Below are 10,546 nucleotides of genomic sequence, written 5' to 3' on the forward strand. Positions count from 1 at the left end.
CGGCCGAAAATCCGGGGAAATACTAGCCCAATCTGGCCGAACGGCCGTCGGGGCGGCGGGCCCGGTGCGGTCCCGGCAGACCTGGGGGCTCGAGCGGGGCCCTGCTTCGATTTTCCTCCTTCAATGCAGCAAACTCAAAACTGGTTAATGAGTTGCCACATGTCATTGCCATCGCCTTCCTGCTATTCTGCAGGTACCCCGCCAACCCCCCGTGCCAGAAAATGCAAGTGGCCACCTCGGCGGGGTGTGCCCCGGTAGTCCTACCGGGGAAGGGGCCCGGAGGCCCCGCAAAACGGTTCAATCTCAACTCCATCCCCACTTCCGGGGGTAACTGGTTAACCAGCCTCGGGACTCCCCTGCCAGAAAATGCGAGTGGCCACCTCGGCGGGACGGATCCGCCGAGCTCTGCGGGAAACCGTGCACCCTGCCCCGCCACCACCGACCGGATCTGACTTCATAGAGCTCCGTGCGGCTCCCATTTTTGCTCTGCGGGGCCAGGGAGCCTCCGAATCGGAAGGACTACCGCCATCGCGGGTGCATCACTGCTGCCGGGTGGCCACGGCCTGCCAGCCCTCACCTGGACCCCCCCTCCTGCGCCAGGGGCCAAGTCCAGTTTGGTTAATGAGTTACCCGAGCTCCGTTCAGCGCGGCCGATGGTCTCAACCATTCCGGCCGCCGGCGGAGCTCCTCCGGGGCTGCAAACGGGTGAATTCCGGGCCCTCGCTCGAGGGGAAGGCACCCCCGGCCGCGGCCGGTGGCCAGGCCGCCGCTTTTCCGACGTCCGAAAAAGTCGGAAAAACGGCCAAAAATCCGGAGAAATACTAGCCCATTCTGGCCGAACGGCCGTCGGGGCGGCGGCCCGGTGCGGTCCCGGCAGACCTGGGGGCTCGAGCGGGGCCCTGTTTCGATTTTCCGCCTTCAATGCAGCAAAGTCAAAACTGGTTAATGAGTTGCCACATGTCATTGCCATCGCCTTCCTGCTATTCTGCAGGTACCCCGCCAACCCACCGTGCCAGAAAATGCAAGTGTCCACCTCGGCGGGAACACCTCCGGTAGTCATGCCGCCGAAGAGGTCCCGACGGCGGCATGAGGGGGTCAAATCCATCCCGATGGGGACCGACGGTTCTTTTTAAAAACGCGTTTTTTCGCGATTTCAACGGCCGGGCCGCCTCGCCCCGGGTCGCCACGACCCCGAACCGCCACCCGCCGGTCGCCGAAGCCGATAGAGCGCCGCCTACCGGTCATCAAATAATTGGTTAATGAGTTCCCCCGAAGTTGGTTAATGTTTTCCCGGCTGTTGCTTAGTCTGATCCCCGCAGCTCCTGATACTAAGGGCAGCTGCTTAATGTACTGCCCCCTGTTGGACAATGGCTTCCCCGCCGTTGGTTGATGCTTTACCCGCCTCTGGTGGATGTTTTCCCGAAACTGGTTAATGAGTTCCCACGAAACTGGTTAATGAGTTCCCACGAAGTTGTTTTCCCCGCTGCTGGTTCATTTGCACCCCGCTGCTCCTGATACTAAGGGCAGCTGCTTAATGTGCTCCCCCCTGTTGGACGAAGGCTTCCCCGCCGTTGGTTGATGCTTTCCCCGCCTCTGGTTGATGTTTTCCCGAAACTGGTTAATGAGTTCCCCCGAAACTGGTTAATGAGTTCCCACGAAACTGGTTAATGAGTTCCCCCGCGGTTGGTTGATCTTTTCCCGGCTGTTGCTTAATCTGATCCCCGCTGCTCCTGATACTTAGGGCAGCTGCTTAATGTACTGCCCCCTGTTGGACAATGGCTTCCCCGCCGTTGGTTGATGCTTTACCCGCCTCTGGTGGATGTTTTCCCGAAACTGGTTAATGAGTTCCCACGAAACTGGTTAATGAGTTCCCACGAAGTTGTTTTCCCCGCTGCTGGTTCATTTGTACCCCGCTGCTCCTGAGACTAAGGGCAGCTGCTTAATGTGCTCCCCACTGTTGGACAAAGGCTTCCCGGCCGTTGGTCGATGCTTTCCCCGCCTTTGGTGGAGGATTTCCCGAAACTGGTTAATGAGTTCCCCAGAAACTGGTTAATGAGTTCCCACGAAACTGGTTAATGAGTTCCCCCGCGGTTGGCTGATCTTTTCCCGGCTGTTGCTTAATCTGATCCCCGCGGCTCCTGATACTAAGGGCAGCTGCTTAATGTGCTCCCCACTGTAGGACAATGGCTTCCCCGCCGTTGGTTGATGCTTTCCCCGCCTCTGGTTGATGTTTTCCCGAAACTGGTTAATGAGTTCCCACGAAACTGGTTAATGAGTTCCCACGAAGTTGCTTTCCCCGCTGCTGGTTCATTTGTACCCCGCTGCTCCTGATACTAAGGGCAGCTGCTTAATGTACTTCCCCCTGTTGGACAATGGCTTCCCCGCCGTTGGTTGATGCTTTCCCCGCCTTTGGTGGACGTTTTCCCGAAACTGGTTAATGAGTTCCCACGAAACTGGTTAATGAGTTCCCACGAAGTTGTTTTCCCCGCTGCTGGTTCATTTGTACCCCGCTGCTCCTGATACTAAGGGCAGCTGCTTAATGTGCTCCCCCCTGTTGGACAATGGCTTCCCCGCCGTTGGTGCATGTTTTCCCCGCCTTTGGTGGAAGTTTTCCCGAAACTGGTTAATGAGTTCCCACGAAACTGGTTAATGAGTTCCCACGAAGTTTTTTTCCCCGCTGCTGGTTCATTTGTACCCCGCTGCTCCTGATACTAAGGGCAGCTGCTTAATGTGCTCCCCCCTGTTGGACAATGGCTTCCCCGCCGTTGGTGCATGTTTTCCCCGCCTTTGGTGGAAGTTTTCCCGAAACTGGTTAATGAGTTCCCACGAAACTGGTTAATGAGTTCCCCCGCGGTTGGCTGATCTTTTCCCGGCTGTTGCTTACTCTGATCCCCGCTGCTCCTGATACTAAGGGCAGCTGCTTAATGTGCTCCCGTCTGTTGGACAATGGCTTCCCCGCCGTTGGTTGATGCTTTCCCCGCCTTTGGTGGACGTTTTCCCGAAACTGGTTAATGAGTTCCCACGAAACTGGTTAATGAGTTCCCACGAAACTGGTTAATGAGTTCCCACGAAGTTGTTTTCCCCGCTGCTGGTTCATTTGCACCCCGCTGCTCCTGATACTAAGGGCAGCTGCTTAATGTGCTCCCCCCTGTTGGACGAAGGCTTCCCCGCCGTTGGTTGATGCTTTCCCCGCCTCTGGTTGATGTTTTCCCGAAACTGGTTAATGAGTTCCCCCGAAACTGGTTAATGAGTTCCCACGAAGCTGTTTTCCCCGCTGCTGGTTCATTTGTACCCCGCTGCTCCTGATACTAAGGGCAGCTGCTTAATGTGCTCCCGCCTGTTGGACAATGGCTTCCCCGCCGCTGGTTGATGTTTTCCCCGCCTTTGGTGGAAGGTTTCCCGAAACTGGTTAATGAGTTCCCCCGAAACTGGTTAATGAGTTCCCACGAAACTGGTTAATGAGTTCCCCCGCGGTTGGCTGATCTTTTCCCGGCTGTTGCTTAATCTGATCCCCGCTGCTCCTGATACTTAGGGCAGCTGCTTAATGTACTGCCCCCTGTTGGACAATGGCTTCCCCGCCGTTGGTTGATGCTTTCCCCGCCTCTGGTGGATGTTTTCCCGAAACTGGTTAATGAGTTCCCACGAAACTGGTTAATGAGTTCCCACGAAGTTGTTTTCCCCGCTGCTGGTTCATTTGTACCCCGCTGCTCCTGAGACTAAGGGCAGCTGCTTAATGTGCTCCCCACTGTTGGACAAAGGCTTCCCGGCCGTTGGTCGATGCTTTCCCCGCCTTTGGTGGAGGATTTCCCGAAACTGGTTAATGAGTTCCCAGGAAACTGGTTAATGAGTTCCCCCGCGGTTGGCTGATCTTTTCCCGGCTGTTGCTTAATCTGATCCCCGCTGCTCCTGATACTAAGGGCAGCTGCTTAATGTGCTCCCCACTGTTGGACAATGGCTTCCCCGCCGTTGGCTGATGCTTTCCCCGCCTTTGGTGGACGTTTTCCCGAAACTGGTTAATGAGTTCCCACGAAACTGGTTAATGAGTTCCCACGAAACTGGTTAATGAGTTCCCCCGCGGTTGGCTGATCTTTTCCCGGCTGTTGCTTAATCTGTTCCCCGCTGCTCCTGAGACTAAGGGCAGCTGCTTAATGTGCTCCCCCCTGTTGGACAAAGGCTTCCCCGCCGTTGGTTGATGCTTTCCCCGCCTCTGGTGGAAGATTTCCCGAAACTGGTTAATGAGTTCCCCCGAAACTGGTTAATGAGTTCCCACGAAGCTGTTTTCCCCGCTGCTGGTTCATTTGTGCACCGCTGCTCCTGATACTAAGGGCAGCTGCTTAATGTGCTCCCCCCTGTTGGACAAAGGCTTCCCCGCCGTTGGTTGATGCTTTCCCCGCCTCTGGTTGATGTTTTCCCGAAACTGGTTAATGAGTTCCCACGAAACTGGTTAATGAGTTCCCCCGCGGTTTCCTGATCTTTTCCCGGCTGCTGCTAAATCTGATCCCCGCTGCTCCTGATACTAAGGGCAGCTGCTTAATGTGCTCCCCCCTGTTGGACAATGGCTTCCCCGCCGTTGGTGCATGTTTTCCCCGCCTTTGGTGGAAGGTTTCCCGAAACTGGTTAATGAGTTCCCACGAAACTGGTTAATGAGTTCCCACGGAGTTGTTGTCCCCGCTGCTGGTTCATTTGTACCCCGCTGCTCCTGATACTAAGGGCAGCTGCTTAATGTGCTCCCCCCTGTTGGACAATGGTTTCCCCGCCGTTGGTGCATGTTTTCCCCGCCTTTGGTGGAAGGTTTCCCGAAACTGGTTAATGAGTTCCCACGAAACTGGTTAATGAGTTCCCACGGAGTTGTTTTCCCCGCTGCTGGTTCATTTGTACCCCGCTGCTCCTGATACTAAGGGCAGCTGCTTAATGTACTCCCCCCTGTTGGACAATGGCTTCCCCGCCGTTGGTGCATGTTTTCCCCGCCTCTGGTTGATGTTTTCCCGAAACTGGTTAATGAGTTCCCACGAAACTGGTTAATGAGTTCCCCCGCGGTTGGCTGATCTTTTCCCGGCTGTTGCTTAATCTGATCCCCGCTGCTCCTGATACTAAGGGCAGCTGCTTAATGTACTCCCCCCTGTTGGACAATGGCTTCCCCGCCGTTGGTGCATGTTTTCCCCGCCTTTGGTGGAAGGTTTCCCGAAACTGGTTAATGAGTTCCCAGGAAACTGGTTAATGAGTTCCCACGGAGTTGTTTTCCCCGCTGCTTGTTCATTTGTACCCCGCTGCTCCTGATACTAAGGGCAGCTGCTTAATGTGCTCCCCACTGCTGGACAATGGCTTCCCCGCCGTTGGTTGATGCTTTCCCCGCCTTTGGTGGATGTTTTCCCGAAACTGGTTAATGAGTTCCCACGAAACTGGTTAATGAGTTCCCACGAAACTGGTTAATGAGTTCCCACGAAGCTGTTTTCCCCGCTGCTGGTTCATTTGTACCCCGCTGCTCCTGATACTAAGGGCAGCTGCTTAATGTGCTCCCCACTGTTGGACAATGGCTTCCCCGCCGTTGGTTCATGTTTTCCCCGCCTTTGGTGGAAGTATTCCCGAAACTGGTTAATGAGTTCCCACGAAACTGGTTAATGAGTTCCCCCGCGGTTGGCTGATCTTTTCCCGGCTGTTGCTTAATCTGATCCCCGCTGCTCCTGATACTAAGGGCAGCCACTTAATGTGCTCCCCACTTTTGGACAAGGGCTTCCCGGCCGTTGGTTCATGCTTTCCCCGCCTTTGGTGGAGGTTTTCCCGAAACTGGTTAATGAGTTCCCACGAAACTGGTTAATGAGTTCCCCCGCGGTTTCCTGATCTTTTCCCGGCTGTTGCTTAATCTGATCCCCGCTGCTCCTGACACTAAGGGCAGCTGCTTAATGTGCTCCCCACTGTTGGACAATGGCTTCCCCGCCGTTGGTTGATGTTTTCCCCGCCTTTGGTGGACGTTTTCCCGAAACTGGTTAATGAGTTCCCACGAAACTGGTTAATGAGTTCCCACGGAACTGGTTAATGAGTTCCCCCGCGGTTGGTTGATCTTTTCCCGGCTGTTGCTTAATCTGATCCCCGCTGCTCCTGATACTTAGGGCAGCTGCTTAATGTGCTCCCCCCTGTTGGACAATGGCTTCCCCGCCGTTGGTTGATGTTTTCCCCGCCTTTGGTGGACGTTTTCCCGAAACTGGTTAATGAGTTCCCCCGAAACTGGTTAATGAGTTCCCACGAAGTTGTTTTCCCCGCTGCTGGTTCATTTGTACCCCGCTGCTCCTGATACTAAGGGCAGCTGCTTAATGTGCTCCCCCCTGTTGGACAATGGCTTCCCCGCCGTTGGTGCATGTTTTCCCCGCCTTTGGTGGACGTTTTCCCGAAACTGGTTAATGAGTTCCCACGAAACTGGTTAATGAGTTCCCACGGAGTTGTTTTCCCCGCTGCTTGTTCATTTGTACCCCGCTGCTCCTGATACTAAGGGCAGCTGCTTAATGTGCTCCCCCCTGTTGGACAATGGCTTCCCCGCCGTTGGTGCATGTTTTCCCCGCCGTTGGTGGCAGTTTTCCCGAAACTGGTTAATGAGTTCCCACGAAACTGGTTAATGAGTTCCCCCGCGGTTGGCTGATCTTTTCCCGGCTGTTGCTTAATCTGATCCCCGCTGCTCCTGATACTAAGGGCAGCTGCTTAATGTGCTCCCCCCGGTTGGACAATGCCTTCCCCGCCGTTGGTTCATGCTTTCCCCGCCTTTGGTGGAAGTTTTCCCGAAACTGGTTAATGAGTTCCCCCGAAACTGGTTAATGAGTTCCCACGAAGCTGTTTTCCCCGCTGCTGGTTCATTTGTACCCCGCTGCTCCTGATACTAAGGGCAGCTGCTTAATGTGCTCCCCCCTGTTGGACAAAGGCTTCCCCGCCGTTGGTTGATGTTTTCCCCGCCTTTGGTGGACGTTTTCCCGAAACTGGTTAATGAGTTCCCCCGAAACTGGTTAATGAGTTCCCCCGCGGTTGGCTGATCTTTTCCCGGCTGTTGCTTAATCTGATCCCCGCTGCTCCTGATACTAAGGGCAGCTGCTTAATGTGCTCCCCCCGGTTGGACAATGCCTTCCCCGCCGTTGGTTCATGCTTTCCCCGCCTTTGGTGGAAGTTTTCCCGAAACTGGTTAATGAGTTCCCCCGAAACTGGTTAATGAGTTCCCACGAAGCTGTTTTCCCCGCTGCTGGTTCATTTGTACCCCGCTGCTCCTGATACTAAGGGCAGCTGCTTAATGTGCTCCCCCCTGTTGGACAAAGGCTTCCCCGCCGTTGGTTGATGCTTTCCCCGCCTCTGGTTGAATTTTTCCCGAAACTGGTTAATGAGTTCCCAGGAAACTGGTTAATGAGTTCCCACGAAACTGGTTAATGAGTTCCCCCGCGGTTGGTTGATCTTTTCCCGGCTGTTGCTTAATCTGATCCCCGCCGCTCCTGATACTAAGGGCAGCTGCTTAATGTGCTCCCCCCTGTTGGACAATGGCTTCCCCGCCGTTGGTGCATGTTTTCCCCGCCTTTGGTGGACGTTTTCCCGAAACTGGTTAATGAGTTCCCACGAAACTGGTTAATGAGTTCCCACGAAACTGGTTAATGAGTTCCCCCGCGGTTGGCTGTTCTTTTCCCGGCTGTTGCTTAATCTGATCCCCGCTGCTCCTGATACTAAGGGCAGCTGCCTAATGTGCTCCCCACTGTTGGACAATGGCTTCCCCGCCGTTGGTTGATGCTTTCCCCGCCTTTGGTGGACGTTTTCCCGAAACTGGTTAATGAGTTCCCACGAAACTGGTTAATGAGTTCCCACGAAGTTGTTTTCCCCGCTGCTGGTTCATTTGTACCCCGCTGCTCCTGATACTAAGGGCAGCTGCTTAATGTGCTCCCCCCTGTTGGACAATGGCTTCCCCGCCGTTGGTGCATGTTTTCCCCGCCTTTGGTGGAAGTTTTCCCGAAACTGGTTAATGAGTTCCCACGAAACTGGTTAATGAGTTCCCCCGCGGTTGGCTGATCTTTTCCCTCCTGTTGCTTAATCTGATCCCCGCTGCTCCTGATACTAAGGGCAGCTGCTTAATGTGCTCCCCACTGTTGGACAAAGGCTTCCCCGACGTTGGTTGGTGTTTTCCCCGCCTTTGGTGGACGTTTTCCCGAAACTGGTTAATGAGTTCCCACGAAACTGGTTAATGAGTTCCCACGAAACTGGTTAATGAGTTCCCCCGCGGTTGGCTGTTCTTTTCCCGGCTGTTGCTTAATCTGTTCCCCGCTGCTCCTGATACTAAGGGCAGCTGCTTAATGTGCTCCCCCCCGTTGGACAATGGCTTCCCCGCCGTTGGTTGATGTTTTCCCCGCCTTTGGTGGACGTTTTCCCGAAACTGGTTAATGAGTTCCCCCGAAACTGGTTAATGAGTTCCCACGAAGCTGTTTTCCCCGCTGCTGGTTCATTTGTACCCCGCTGCTCCTGATACTAAGGGCAGCTGCTTAATGTGCTCCCCCCTGTTGGACAAAGGCTTCCCCGCCGTTGGTGCATGTTTTCCCCGCCTTTGGTGGAAGTTTTCCCGAAACTGGTTAATGAGTTCCCAGGAAACTGGTTAATGAGTTCCCCCGCGGTTGGCTGATCTTTTCCCGGCTGTTGCTTAATCTGATCCCCGCTGCTCCTGATACTAAGGGCAGCTGCTTAATGTGCTCCCCCCGGTTGGACAATGGCTTCCCCGCCGTTGGTTCATGCTTTCCCCGCCTTTGGTGGAGGTTTTCCCGAAACTGGTTAATGAGTTCCCACGAAACTGGTTAATGAGTTCCCAGGAAACTGGTTAATGAGTTCCCCCGCGGTTGGCTGATCTTTTCCCGGCTGTTGCTTAATCTGATCCCCGCTGCTCCTGATACTAAGGGCAGCTGCTTAATGTGCTCCCCACTGTTGGACAATGGCTTCCCGGCCGTTGGTTGATGCTTTCCCCGCCTTTGGTGGAAGTTTTCCCGAAACTGGTTAATGAGTTCCCCCGAAACTGGTTAATGAGTTCCCACGAAACTGGTTAATGAGTTCCCACGAAGTTGTTTTCCCCGCTGCTGGTTCATTTGTACCCCGCTGCTCCTGATACTAAGGGCAGCTGCTTAATGTGCTCCCCCCGGTTGGACAATGGCTTCCCCGCCGTTGGTTCATGCTTTCCCCGCCTTTGGTGGAGGTTTTCCCGAAACTGGTTAATGAGTTCCCACGAAACTGGTTAATGAGTTCCCAGGAAACTGGTTAATGAGTTCCCCCGCGGTTGGTTGATCTTTTCCCAGGCTGTTGCTTAATCTGATCCCCGCTGCTCCTGAGACTAAGGGCAGCTGCTTAATGTGCTCCCCACTGTTGGACAGTGGCTTCCCCGCCGTTGGTTGATGCTTTCCCCGCCTTTGGTTGATGTTTTCCCGAAACTGGTTAATGAGTTCCCACGAAACTGGTTAATGAGTTCCCCCGCGGTTTCCTGATCTTTTCCCGGCTGTTGCTTAATCTGATCCCCGCTGCTCCTGATACTAAGGGCAGCTGCTTAATGTGCTCCCCCCTGTTGGACAATGGCTTCCCCGCCGTTGTTTGATGTTTTCCCCGCCTTAGGTGGACGGTTTCCCGAAACTGGTTAATGAGTTCCCACGAAACTGGTTAATGAGTTCCCCCGCGGTTGGCTGATCTTTTCCCGGCTGCTGCTTAATCTCTTCCCCGCTGCTCCTGAGACTAAGGGCAGCTGCTTGATGTGCTCCCCCCCCCCTGTTGGACAATGGCTTCCCCGCCGTTGGTTGATGCTTTCCCCGCCTTTGGTGGAAGTTTTCCCGAAACTGGTTAATGAGTTCCCACGAAACTGGTTAATGCGTTCCCACGACACTGGTTAATGAGTTCCCCCGCGGTTGGCTGATCTTTTCCCGGCTGCTGCTTAATCTCTTCCCCGCTACTCCTGAGACTAAGGGCAGCTGCTTAGTGTACTCCCCGTTGTTGGTTCCTGGCTTCCCCAGTGTTTTGCCTGCCGTTGGTTCATGTCTTCCCGATATTTCGTTCATGTTTTCCCCCGAAGTTGGTGAATGTTTTCCCGGCTGTTGGATAATCTGTTCCCCGCTGCTCCTGAGACTAAGGGCAACTGCTTAATGTACTCCCCGCTGGTGGTTAATGGCTTCCCCGGTGTTTGTTCAACCCCCCGCACCCGCGGTTAGGGTTAGGGTTCGGGTTAGGGTTAGGGTCAAGGCACAGGCAGAAACACGCCCTTACTACACACTCCATGCTCACAAGCACTCCACATTGACTCTCCACGCCCGCACAGGCGCCCCTCACGCCGGCCACACTTTCAAATTGCTCCGTTAGGGTTAGGGTTAGGGTTAGGGCTAGGGCTAGGGCTCGGGTTAGGGTTCGGGTGACGGCTACGGTTAGGGTTAGCGCTAGGGTTAGGGTTAGTGTTAGGGTCAAGGCACAGGCAGAAACACGCCCTTACAACACACTCCATGCTCACAAGGACTCCACATCGACTCTCCACGCCCGCACAGGCGTCCCTCGCGCCGGCCACACTTTCAAA

The sequence above is a fragment of the Mustelus asterias genome, unplaced genomic scaffold (genome assembly GCF_964213995.1).
Source record: "Mustelus asterias unplaced genomic scaffold, sMusAst1.hap1.1 HAP1_SCAFFOLD_1237, whole genome shotgun sequence".
In the NCBI taxonomy this organism is placed as follows: domain Eukaryota; kingdom Metazoa; phylum Chordata; class Chondrichthyes; order Carcharhiniformes; family Triakidae; genus Mustelus; species Mustelus asterias.